The following is a 13,842-nucleotide window of genomic DNA, read 5'->3' on the forward strand; positions in this document are numbered from 1 at the left end:
ACCAAGGTTGAGAGAGTGGTGAGGACTTTAAAAAGTCAAGAGCAGACCCAGTACTAGAGCTCTGACCTCTTGTTTCCCTGAGTCCAGCTTTTTATTTCTCTCCTTTTGGCCACTGTAACCTTTCACACCCCTTGCCTTACTTGAATTTCACAGCAACCTTTGTGGGGATGGGTTATTACACACTTCACAGTTGCAGACTAAGGCAGGGAAAGGGCAATGCCCTGTCACACAGCAAGCCAGACCGCAGCTGTCTCCGGACCCTGAAAAAAGGCCCTCCCCTAAATCGTGGCCCCAGGAGTCGCAGTAGCACCCTGTCTTTGCATGGCCATTGGCTTCCTTCAACTGCTAGAGGCAGAGCTAGTTTTCCCTGCAGCCACCTGGCATGGGGAAAGAAGGAGATTCATTAAGGATTCCTCATTGAGGGTGAATTTGTCGCCAAACCCAGGATGTTTTGTGTAAACACCTTCTGGTTCAGAAACGCAGACGCAGGCCCTGTGAAGGAAGGGGGAACATTTGCCAAAGGAGAAACAGGCCTCACCAGGCATCTGTGGGGCCTGGACCCCAGGACTGGGTCTCCTCCATCTTGGGGCTCAAAGAGGGCTGGACCAGGCTGACCCCTGACCCCTGGCAGATGGGCCCGGGTGGGGAAGGGTTGAGGAAGTCTCCCAAACTGGCAGCTTCTTGGCTGTGACTGGCCCTCAGAGGGCACCCCTGGCCACTGGCAATGTTGGGGAGGGAGGGCATATCTAAGACTTTGGGACAGTCAGACCTGGAAGGGCTCCTGTTTCAGAATCACTTATGTTTCAGAACCATCTACTTCACAAATATTTATTGACTGCCCTGGCCCTGTTATAGGGATTCCACCGTGAGTAAAACCAGACATGGTCCTTGCCCTCAGAAAGCTTTCAGTCTGGTGGGAGAGACAGGCAATAAACACGTGAACAAGCAACTATATCACGTCAGGTGGTGGGTGATAAGTGCTATGGAGCACACTGCAGGGCAAGGTGGAGAGGGAATGAACCAGGGACGACTTGAGATAAGGTGGTCAGGGAGGGCTTCTCTGAAGAGGTGGCATTTGTGCAGAGATATGGAGGAGGTGAGCGGGTGAGCCACGTGGGCATCTGGGGGATGAGCATTCCAGGCAGGGGGAACAGCAAATACAAAGGCCCTGAGATGAGCCTTCGTTTGGCAAGTTGGAAGGACAGCAAAGCCAGCGTAGGTGGAACAGAATGTGGGGGGAAGGGGGGGGCAGGCAGAGTAGGAAGTGATGTCAGAAAGGGGAAAGAGGCATGGAGCCTGTGGGCCTATAGATGGGCCTATAGGTGCCCCGCCCACGTGGCCAGGCCCTCCTTGGGGGTGGCCTGCAAGTACTGCAGCACAGGCCTGTGGCTTCCTGTTTCTCCCTGCTCACAGATGCAGGTTGAGTGGGGAATGCAGGTGAGTTAACATCCACAGGAGTGGCCCTCAACAAAGAAGAGGAAGGAGCTAGTGGCTGCCTACCCCAGCTTCTTTGCCTCTCTGTGGGAGACCCACGAGGGGGCTGTTACAGTCATCCAGGCAGGAGAGGATAGTTGCTGGACAGAGGGTAGCAATGGAGATAGTGAACACTGGTGGGATTCTCCGGGCCTTTGCACACACTCTTCCATCAGCCTGGATTCGTTTTCTCCCAAACTTTGTACCCGTATAACTACTACATGTCCCCCACTTATCAGCTTGGTGTCACCTCCTCCCAAAGGTCAAGAGTCCTCTCGGGGCCCCCACAGCTTCCTGGGCTACCCACACCTCTGCACTTACCACACCATCTTTTTCTCTAATCATCTCCCTCTCCAGTTGAGAGTTCCTCAGGGTAGGGACCTTGTCTGTCATGTTTGCTGCTGTGTCTCCAGGACCTAGGATGGTGCCTGGCATACAGTCGGTGCTCAGCCATGGGCTCCACATGAAGCAGAACTTTCTAAAACCCAAAGTATCCAAAAGTGAACAGATCTAACCCAAGGGTAACTAGCTCCCCATCCCATAAGGTGTATAAGGCTGGACTGCCACGTTATCGGGACGTTGCAGAGCATGGAACCCTCTGCAACTCAGGTGGAGGTGGACCCTCGGTATTTCCTAACCAGGAAATTCTACCTAGTCACACTAGGGTATGCCCCATCTTTAGCCACCCACTGCCCCAGGCCAAAAGGGCTGTAACTACTGGGGCTTTGGTGTTTGGGGACTGGAGGCAATAAGAATGATGCTGCGCCCCTTCCCCTTGGACCTCCTTTGACTGTTTCTGTGCGCCCCACCCTTGGGTAAGTGTTCAGTGACCAGCACCCACTTCTCTCCTTCGGGAGGACTGCTCTCAGGCTGCTGGAGCCTTCTGGGGGGGACCCACCCTTCCTCCAAGCTGTAGCTCATCATTTCAGGGTTATGAAAGCCCACCTTCTTTGCGTAGGATGCTGGCAGGGGTGTGGGTGGATAACTCTGAGGTGTAACTTATGCTCCAGAGTTCCCCCATGGAGTCAGGCTGAAGCAGCCACCCACACGACATCCGCAAGTGCTACTTGGCTTCCTCTCCTTCCCTGTCCTGCCTCCCCCACTCCCTTATGGTCAGAACCCTCCAACGCTCCCATCTCACTCAGTAAAAGCCAAACTCCTCACCGAGGCCCGCAAGGCCCTACATGACCTGCCCTACCTCTCTGAGCCTCTCCCACCTCTCTCCCCATCACCTTGCTGCTCCTCAAACCAGCCAGGTGCAGTTCCACCTCAGGGCCTTTGCACTGGCTGCTCCCTCTGCCTCTACTTTCCCTTGGTGTCCTCTTGTCTCCCTCCCTTAGCTCCTAAAAGTCTTTGCTTAAATTTCACCTTCTCAGTGAGGCCTACCCTGACCATTCTATTTAAAAATAAACCCCCCACCACCCCAGTACTCCTGATCAACTTCCTCTGCTCTACTTTTTTTTTTTTACAGTTTTTGTCACTTTCCAGCATGCTATTTAATCTACTTATATTCATTGTTAATCTCCCTCTGTTAGAAAGGAAGTTCCATGAGGGCAGGAATCTTTGTCTTATTTGCTTCTGATGTATCTTCAATACCTAGAACACTACCTGGCCCACAGTAGGTGCTCAATAAGCATTTTTGTATGAATGAATGAGGAAAAGAGCCAGAATTCTAACCAAGGCAGATGTCTCTGAGGCCAGGCTCTTAACCCCTGTGCTGGAGGTGGAGGTGGGAGCGGCAGGTCATGCCAGGCCTTGTTAAGGTAAGGGGATTGGATTTTGTTCCCAGATCAATACGAAGCTACTGGAGGGCCTTGAGCAAGCATGGGACGTGAGTGGGTTTTACCTTGTGAAACCGCTCTGGCTGTGGGGATAGGATGGGCTAAAAAGGGCAAGTATGGTGCGGTCCTGTGTGTGTGTGTGTGTGTGTGTGTGTGTGTGTGTTGGGGGTGGGAGGGTGATGATGGGGGCTTGGAGAGGTGACAGGGCTGTGACTGCACTGGAGTTGGGAGTAGCAGGAAGCTGGCTCAATATCCCAATTTTCCAGGCAGCCTGGGTGGCTGCCCCAGGGGCTCTGGCCTGCGAGTGGTCCAGGCCAGACCTCCCAGCTGCTGACAGCGTGCCCTTGTCCCACAGATGGGCTGTTTGCTCTCCTGGGTGGTCCCCAGCGCCTCCCTCTGCTTCCTTTGTGCCTTGTGGGCTTGGCAGGTGGAGGGGAGGCTTCCACTCCCTCTCCTCCCCTGACCCAGAGAATAATCCCTTATATTCATGTGATTCTCCTCATGCCCTCACTTCATCCTCCCACGTCCCCAGGGAACGAAGAAATCTGATTCCCATTGGGCAGATGAGGACACTGAGGCCCAAAAAGGGCATGGGATCCTCCCGAGGTCATGAAGCCAGATGCGGATGCCAGGGGGGACCTGTGTCCTAACTCCCTGCACCTCAATTTCATCAGGCAACAGATGGTCCCAAGGCTTGACTTGAAAAATCTTAAAAGTGACCTCAAAGATAATACAAGCCCAGAACATTCCCGGCCTCCCTGAGCTGGTCTTTTTTTTTTTTTTTTTTTTTTTGCGGTACGCAGGCCTCTCACTGTTGTGGCCTCTCCCGTTGCGGAGCACAGGCTCTGGACGCACAGGCTCAGCAGCCATGGCTCATGGGCCTAGCTGTTCCGCGGCATGTGGGATCTTCCCGGACCGGGGCACGAACCCGTGTCCCCTGCATCGGCAGGCAGACTCTCAACCACTGCGCCACCAGGGAAGCCCGTGAGCTGGTCTTTACTACTACCTTTAATACTAAATCCATTCATGTAAAATTCCATGAATAGATTCTTCTTATTGAAAATGAAAACATTACAGAGAAGACTAAAGTTCCGTTTTGACACCCCTCCCCCATCTCAGTTCTCTCCACAGTCCCAGTTTGGGTGTGTGATGATGTTCATTTAAAGATGTAGTTAGGAACCCAGAGAACATATGTAAGACTATTATGTGCGTGGCAGGGTAGGGAGGTGGGATGGAAGGCACTGCACACAAATGATCACTCTGCAGCCTGTTTGCTCTTGGACATCTTTGATGTGTATATTTAGATCTCGCTCCTATTCCCTGACTGCTGCAGAGTATTCTATAGTCTATAAGCACCAGAGTTCATTTGTTTACCTAGTTTCCTAAATTAAGTTTTACATTTATTTTTCATGCAGTAAAGTACAGGTGGTTGAATTAATCCCACCTCTCAGCTCTTAGCACGTGATCATGAGTTAGTCTTCAAAGACCCTCTCTTGTTTATATTATTTTCTCCTTTTCCCCCCACCCCCACTCAATTCTGAGCTCACCGAAACCCTCTCTACTGTGTTTGATATATGTCCTTAAATATTTGTGATTTCTTGAAAAATGCATAGTAGTTGTGTTATGTGTTTATGTATTTTAAAATTTCTTATTGGGCTTCCCCGGTGGCGCGGTGGTTGAGAGTCCGTCTGCCGATGCAGGGGACACGGGTTTGTGCCCTGGTCCGGAAAGATCCCACATGCCGCGGAGCGGCTGGGCCTGTGAGCCATGACCGCTGAGCCTGCGTGTCCGCAGCCTGTGCTCCGCAACGGGAGAGGCCACAAGAGTGAGAGGCCCGCGTACTGCAAAAAAAAAAAAAAAAAAAAAAATTCTTATTAAGGTATAACACACACAGGAGTGCACAAGTCTTAAGTATACTATAGTTTATGAACGTTCAAAAACTGAACACACCCAAGTACCCAGCACACAGATCAAGCAGCCCCCTCCCCAGAAGAGCCCTCCAAGCCCTCCCGTCCGCCACCCCAAGGTAATCGCCACTCTGACTTCTAACACCATACATCGGTTTTGCTTGTTTTTGAACTTTATACAAATGGAATCACACAGAGTGTGCTCTTTTATGTCTGACTTCTTTCGCTCAACATTTTGTTCATGGATCTGTCTCTATCGCTGGGTGTGGCTGTAGATCACTTACTCTCGACGCTGAAGCGTACCATCAGAGGACTCACAGCAGTTAAGCCATTCTGCTGCTGGTGGAGCTGTGGTGGTTCCCAGCTTGGGGCTGTTACAAAGAGCGCGGATATGAACAGTCATGTGCATGTCTTTGGGTACACACACATATGTATCCTTTCTGTGGCATGAATACCGAGGAGTGGGATTGCTGGGTATGATTAGTTTTAGTAGATAGTAGATATGGATAAGCCACATAATATTATTGTGCTGTAAGGTGTGTTAATGTCCCACTTTTTTTTTTTTTTTCTCATCTCGATGTTCCTCGGATCTATCCACATCCTCTGTGTACCTCTATTTCCTTGCTCCTGGAAGCTCCAGAGAACCCGTAACCGCTTCCACCACATTTCATACGTCCTCCTCCTTGGTTGTGGGTGCTTGAGTTCCCTTTTTCTCCGCATTGACACACACAGTGCCACAACGAACACCCTAGTGTGCTGTTGCCTTGATGAAGGGCACGCACACACTTTTTATCCCTGAAAAATGCCACACTGCCCTCCAGAATGGCTGTACTCATTTATGCCCTACCACTGATGCACATCCTCCCAAACATTAGGTATTATCCACCTTTCTGCGGCTTGCCAGTGTGGTGGTTGTGAGTATCATGTTTACTGACCCATTCTTTTGTGGATGGACACTTAAGTTGTTTTCCATCTTTGGGGATTATAAGAAGTGCTGCAATGATCCTTCAGGGACACATCTCCTGATACCTGTCTGTGAGTTCTTCTCCACCTCATCTTCCTCTACTCTCCTTGAACCCTAGTTCCCAAACACTCCCTGACTTGCCCACCTCTCTGCCTTTGCTTGGGCTGTGCCCTCTGCCTGGAGTACCCTTTGCTTTCCTTATCCACTTGTTGAGGCTTTTACTCTTCTCTTAAGGCCCCTCCTGCTAGAAGACCCTATCCCATCCCCGACCTGGTCCCCCAGGAGGGTGGCTCTCCCTCAGGTCTTCCAGAAGGACTGTCGTCCTCCTTTTCTTCTGGCATCGATCACTTTCTTGTTTTGGACTAAACCTATTTTTGCCATGGTTTTGGCTTTCTCACTGACATGGGAGCCCACTGAGGCTAGGGGCTCTGTGGGCTTCCCCTCAAGTACCCAGGACCCTCAGATGATGTCCCCGGAGAGGTCTGCTGAATGAATGAGTGAGGCCGTGACATAATCATGCTTGGAGGGAATTAAGAGTCCAATCTCTCTCTCTCCTTTTTTTTTTTTTTTTTGCGGTACGCGGGCCTCTCATTGTTGTGGCCTCTCCCTGGAGCACAGGCTCCAGATGCGCAGGCCCAGTGGCCGTGGCTCATGGGCCTAGCCGCTACCGCAGCATGTGGGATCTTCCCGGACCGGGGCACGAACCCGTGTCCTGTTCGTGCCCCTGCATCGGCAGGCAGACTCTTAACCACTGTGCCGCCAGGGAAGCCCCTCTCTCTTCTTCTTTACCAACCAAAACATTACGGAAGTTGCTCTTTCCACTGGAAAGAGAGTGGAACATGGAGTCCAGACTTCCACAGTGTTGGGTGGGGATGCGTGGCTCAATCCCTCTGTAAAATGGGTGTTGGCACTCAGTTATTCACTCAAGGCCATGGTTATTCAGTGCCTACACTGTGCCAGGCTCTGCAGATTCAATGGTAAACAGGACAGCCCTAGTCCTGAGCCTCACGGGCTTTTGGTCACAGGGATATGATTGACATTCATGCAGGCACCATTCCTATTGTGATAAGGCTCAAATGAAAAGCTCAGAGTCCAATGAGATTGTATAGAGGGGTGTCCCAACGTAAATCAGGGAATAGAGGTAGCTTTCTTAAGAAAGTGACATTTGACCTGAGACCTACGGATGAGTAGAAATAAACTAAGCAAATGGAGAGGTTATGGGTGGGTATGGGGTAAAGAAATTGTTTCAGGCAGGGGAAACAGCAAGTGCAAAGGCCCTGTGGCAGGAGGGAACCTGGAGGAGGCAGTGTAGCTGGATCCCAAGGAGAAGGGGAGAAAGAGGTAGGGGATGAGCTGAATGGACAGGCAGGAGCTAGGTCATAATGCAGGGCCTAGTGGGCGAAGTGAAGTTGGAAAGTGGGCTCATTCACTTACTAAATAATTATTGGACACCTACCATTAGCCAGGGCTGTGCTATAGCACCGAACAAAACAGACAAGGCCCTTGTTCCCACAGAGCTTGCAGTCTGGGGGCAGATGATAACATCAAGCAGAGGAGGAATGCGAACCTTCATAGAGGCCCTACTATGTGCCAAGAACTAGGCTGAGGACTTCCCATGCACTATCTCATTTGATCCTTACCACCACTCTATGAAGTAGGATACTCATTTTATTGACGAGGAAACAGGCTTAGCAAGGTTGAACAATTTATTCATCTATTATACAAGGAGTCTTGAGGACTTATTGCAGTCCACTTAAAAAGGCTTATTTTGAGCACTTTTACTCAATGCTGATATGTGTGGGATAAATTGGTATAGTCCCTATAGGGGGCATCTATCCAAATTATAAACACACCTACCACTGAATCAGCAAGTCCATTTATTATACAGGTATCCAAAATGGTGTGTCCACAAAGTCATTCACTGAAGTATTGCTACAGGCTGGTGACAACCTAATTGCCCACCACCTAGGGGATTGGTGAAGTAGATTATGGTACATTGATGCAATGGAACACTGGGATGCCACAAAAAAGAACAGGAGTGCTCTCTATGCACTGATATAAAGCAACCTCCAGAAATGCTGTTATGCGAAAAAAAATCAAAACACAGAACTGTGTATAATTAAGCTCTGATTTGTTTCAGAATGGTGAAGGACAGTATAAAGATAAGCAGTGGGGGGCAGGGGAGAAATAAAGAAGGAAGGGAGGAAGGGAGGGAGGGAGGGAGAGGAAACTTGTGTACCTAAGGGAAGGAGAACCTTGGAGAACAAGATAGGAAAGACATATGTGCTGCCTTTGTACCTTTGAATTTTGAATACTGTGAATGTATTAACTATTCAATAAACACAATGACGTTTGTTTAAAGGACTTTCAGATTCCATGGAGGAGAAAGTGACGTTGGAATAGAGAAGACATCCCAGGATTGTTGAATTGAAGGTGTCTCTGTGATTCCCTTGTTTTACAAATGAGGAAACTGAGGCCCAGAGAGGCGACGTGACTTGCTTAAGGTCACCTAAGCAGGTAATGGCAGAATCAGGACTGGCTGTCACCTGAATTGTAGACTGTGCCCTTTCACGTCACAGCTGGTTCAGGATCACTAAGCATCTATGTGCCAAAATCTGCTAAGTGCCGAGGACACAGTGGTGAACAATGTAGGCAAGACTGCTGCCTCCGCAGATCTTGTACTCTAGACGAGAAACAAAAACATACGTATTATAACATCATGTAGTGATAAATGCTGTGGATGAAAAATAAGGCAGGTGAGGTGACAGAGCATAGGGGAGAAATGATGAGGAAAACCCCTCTGAAGAGGCAACATTTTAGAGAAGAGAGAGATGGAGCCTTGTGAACACCCGGGGGAGCAGAAGGAACAGAAGCTGGGTGAGAGGGAGAAGGCTGGCATGTTAAAGGAATAGCAAAGAGTGTGGCTGGAACAGAATGTGCGAGGGCAAGACCGAAGGATGAGAGGTTGGAGAGGAGAGCAGGAGAGAGATTGTAGGCAGGGCTGAGGAGTCAGGCTCAAAGTGAGTAGGAAGTAATCAGAAGATTCTGAGCAGAATGGGATCTGCAGATCTCTCTTTTTTTCTTTCTTTTTTTTTTTGCGATAGGCGGGCCTTTCACTGTTGTGGCCTCTCCCCTTGTGGAGCACAGGCTCCGGACACGCAGGCTCAGTGGCCATGGCTCACAGGCCAAGCCGCTCCGCAGCATGTGGGATCTTCCCGGACCGGGGCACGAACCCCTGTCCCCTGCATCGGCAGGCAGACTCTCAACCACTGCACCACCAGGGAAGCCCCAGATTTCTCTTTTAAAAAAGCCCCTCTGGCTAATGGTGGAGACTGAACAATAGGAGGGGAAGAAAGGCTGCAGGGCGCCCAGTGAAGAGGCTGGTGCAGTCCAGTTGTCCAGGAGAGTAGCGACAAAGCTATGGTCTGGGGCGGGGTGCTGGGGAGCAGAGGTCAGTCTTCCCAGCTGCACAACGAGGGGTTTGATGAGATGGTCCCTTAGGGCCTTTCCAGCTCTGGCGTTTTGTAATTTGCTTGAATTACCTCAGCACACACCAGCTAGGTGCAGCCAAGCCCCTGTTTTTCTTTCCTCACAATCTCTTGGAGGCTGAGTCTGGACAGAGCCCAGCGATCTGAAGCTCAGAGTGCAGACTCCTGCCCACCCCCACTTCTGTCCCCACTTCCCAGGGACAGATGGGTGGGCAGCAGGAGACAGCTGTGCCTTGACGCCTGCAGGGCCCTGGGGGAAGGACTTATCTGAGCGTTCATAACCTCTCTCTGCCTTGCAGGTCTTGAGTTAAAAGCCCCAAATACCACAGCCCCAAGGGGCAAGGGTTGGAGGGTGCCAGGAAAGGGGCAAGACAAGACACTTTTCTGTTTCTGTCTCCAGCTGCCCACAGTGGGGCAGAGACCTGGGCTGCTGAGAACTCCAGCCTGGAAGCAGAAGGCCGTTAGAGCCGAGGCTGAAACCTGGTGGCCCTCAGGCCACATCTGACCCACTGACCTATTTATTTGGCCTGAAAAGTATTTGAGAGAAAATGGAGCCAAGGTTTAAAAATCAAGAGATTTTACAGTAAAATCTGGATTTCTGGCTTCTCTTGAGTAATTGGAAAATCTGACCATACTGACTGCCTATTCCCATATGACAACACTCAGCAGTAGCTGAGTAGCAGCTGTCCCCATTATTATTTCAATTTATTAATAGGTAAATACATTCACATGATTCAAAAAATTATAAATAGGCATATTATAAAGTCTCCCTCCCAACCTGTTTCCCTTCTGCCCAGTGCTCCCCAGTAATCTCATTTCCTTATGTAGACTTCCAAAGTTTCTTTATGCATATGCAAACAAATACAAATATAGATTATTAGTCCCACTTTTCACCTGTTCTGTCCCTTGCTTTTCCATACGGCTGCCTCTCTGTATTAGGAGCCAGAGTGCTTCGTCACCTCCTTTACTGCCACATGCCATTCCGTTGTCAGGAAGTCCATGATTTATTTAGCCAGTCCCCTACTGATGGGCATGTGGGTCGTTCCCAATTTTTCTTGTTATAAACAATGCAGTGTCAATTATCTTGTGCACAGTTTGCACAGGACTAAAGGAATTAGTCCTGTGTATTAGAAACTGGTCCAAGCAGAGGGAAACTGGTCCTGTGTATTAGAAACTGGTCCAAGCAGAAGGTGTGGTAGGCATGGATTAAGCTCTTAGCTACTTGAGGAAATGTGATGAAGGCTGTTTCCAAGAGTGATTCCCAACAAAGCCCAGAGGCCATGTCCTTGGGCACTAAGGAAAAGCTCCCAGATTTGCTTCTGCCACTTGCTAGATATACTTCTCTCTGGACCTCAGTGTCCCTGTGTGTAAAATGAAAGAAGAGCTCAGGGAACTAGATGAGATCTCAAAGGACCTACCCACTTCTGACCAGCTGTGGTTCACCTTCTGCCTCCACATCAGCCAGACCCAGCCTCATCTTAGCCCTTGAATGAGCCTGGCTCAGTCCCACTGCAGAGCCTTTGCCCAAGATATTCTACCCCCGGCCCCAGTGGAACACCACCCCTGTAGTTCCTCTTTGGTCTTAGTCTGAATCCCTGATCTCTGATCTCAGAACACACTGGTCCAAACTTGCTCAGGGCAGAGTCCCCTCTACAGCACCAGTGACAAGTGGGTCCTTCCCACCTGACCCACTCAGGCACCCCATCAGTTCCTTCCTCAGTGTCACTCCTCCAGTTGCCTGAACTAGAGTTCTCGAATGCCAACTCTGCTACTTCTTAACTAATGGTCTCGGGTAAATGACAGCACCTCCCTGAGTCCCAGTTTCCTCACCCCCCCCCCAAAAAGGCTAGTTTGAGGATAACATGTGGTAATATCAGTAAATTTCTTAGCACAGCTCCTGACACACAGAAGGGCTTCATAGTTACACAAGTCGCTGCCCTTTTCCGAATAAGTTACTTTGTTTATAAAATGAGGAGAATAGCAGAACCTATTTCATAGGGCTGATCACTTGTTCATTCATTCATTCATTCAGTGATTTTTATAGACTATCTATTGAGTGCCAGGCACAGCACTGGGCACTCGGCGATTTGTCAGTGAAGAAAATGGATGAATTGTCCCGACTCTCATGGAGCTCCCAGACAATTCCAAACAGGCAAACATAAAAGATAAATTGCCAGTGTATTGATGTCAAGAAGGAAAAGACTAAAGTGTCATGGAAGCTCATAATAAGGGAGGGTCAGGGAGGTTTCTCTGAGGGATAGGGAGCAGGGCACGGCTGGGTAGGAGATCCAAGAGGGCTTCCTGAGGGAGGCATCACCCCAGCTAATGATTAGCATTAATTTTCACCACAGCCCTAGGAGGAAGGCACTGGTTATCCCCCAAGCCCACCATTTTACTTTATTTTCTGAAGCTAAGAGAAATTGAGTGACTTGCCTAAGGTCATAGAGCCGGGAAGGAATGAGTAGGTTTTGAACCCAGGTTTCCTGGCTCTAGAGTCTCGTACATAAAAGTGTGACTTCTACTGCCTGTTTGAACAGGCTGATCCTGGGATGTGGAGAGGCATGGGAGGTAGAGGGGCTGCCTCCATTGGGTGGGGCCCGGGAGGTGAGAACCTAACTCTGTCAGGCCCTATCCATACACATGCAGAACTGGCCCAGGGCCATAAGGGGATCTGAGGTCAGATCTTCCCTCTGCTCAGGGCTCCATGCACTACATGAGTCTCCTTGCCTGGAGTTGTAGAGGAGAAAGAAAGGAAGAGACACTTCTCCTGCTTAATCACATTGGGATTCGGACTCCCCTCCTGCCCAACCCACAAAAACTCCCACCAGTCTACACATGCCTGCGGATTCTAGACTGTCAGCTTTGTATCCAGCTTGGAAAACTCCCTTAATCCCTAACTCTTCGTCCTCCATTTTCAGCCTTGGACAACAGCTGGCACTCCAACTCCTGAGCATTGCTGGGACCAAAACAGTCCCTGGACATGAAAGGGATGTTGGGCTGAAGGACTGCAAATGGCTGCTCCTTCCTGATCCAGGGCAGCTGTCTCCCTTCATCTTCCCTTCCTTGCCACTCTGAAGCAGGGTGGTCCTCAAACCTCCCTTCCTCCCCTCTTCTCTCCTCCCTTTCTCACCTAATTCCCATCCTCCCTTTGGAAGGTAGAAAAGCTTATTCTGGAACCAGGTGATGGGTTTGAATTTGACTCTAGCACTTACTGTGTGATTCCAAACAAATAAATAAACTTCTCCGAGACTCAGTTTCTTCATCTGTAAAATGGGAGGGAAACATAAACTACCTCACAAATTGTAAGGATAAAGAGTTAGTAAATGTACAATGCTTAGAATGATTCTGAGCAAAGAGAAACTGCTACATGAGTGCTTGTATCATAAATGCCCTGGTACATCCAATCTGAGCAAAGCAGGGTGAAGTGGGTGGTGAACTAGGGATATCCAGGGCATATGAGGGACCCTACCCCTCTCATGGATTACTGTTAGCACTCTCTCTCTCTCTGGTCTCTCCATCTCCACACTGCTTCCCTGTAAGCACTTCTCTCCTTTGGCTGCAGGGTCTTTTTTCCAAATCCTGATTTGATCACATTACTTCCCTGATCAAATTCTGAGTGTTTCCCCATTGCTTCTGGCTCTTTAGGATCGCATCCCTTGGAACTCTCCAGCCCCAACTTTCCTAGCTTTCCACCTCCTTGGATCTGTGATCCAGACTTCCTTGAAAACATGCCCTCTAGTCTCAGGCCTCCAGGCCTTTACACTTGCTCTTTCCTCCACTTGGTGTTTCCTCTCATCCCTTTCCCTCTGATGTTGACCCCTTCCCAGCCTCTGTTCGACTAGGGCTGTGGCCAGATGAAGGCCCCTCCCTGAGGGAGGGGAAGGGGAGAGTGGGAAGAGACAGCAACTCTCAGAGCTGCAGTTTACTCAGCCTAAATGAGAAAAAGACAATAAGAAAAGAGACCTCCCAAGATGAAAGAAAGGGATGGAACAATATGTGAACACTTTGGAAACTAGGAAGTGGGGTGTTAGCATGGAGTGATGGTCTACTGGGGTGCCTGCCTAAGAAGCCCCTTACTTTCAAGTCCCTGGTCCCCTACTCTCCTCAGACCCAGACCACTGAAGGTAAACAGAGGAGATAAATGGAAGAGAGGATGGAGACAGGGATGGTGAAGAAAAGAGGAAAGAAGGAAGTGGAGTGAGGTGGGGGGCTTGGAGGCAGAAAGCATG

The sequence above is a fragment of the Globicephala melas genome, chromosome 15, assembly GCF_963455315.2.
Source record: "Globicephala melas chromosome 15, mGloMel1.2, whole genome shotgun sequence".
Taxonomy (NCBI): Eukaryota; Metazoa; Chordata; class Mammalia; order Artiodactyla; family Delphinidae; genus Globicephala; species Globicephala melas.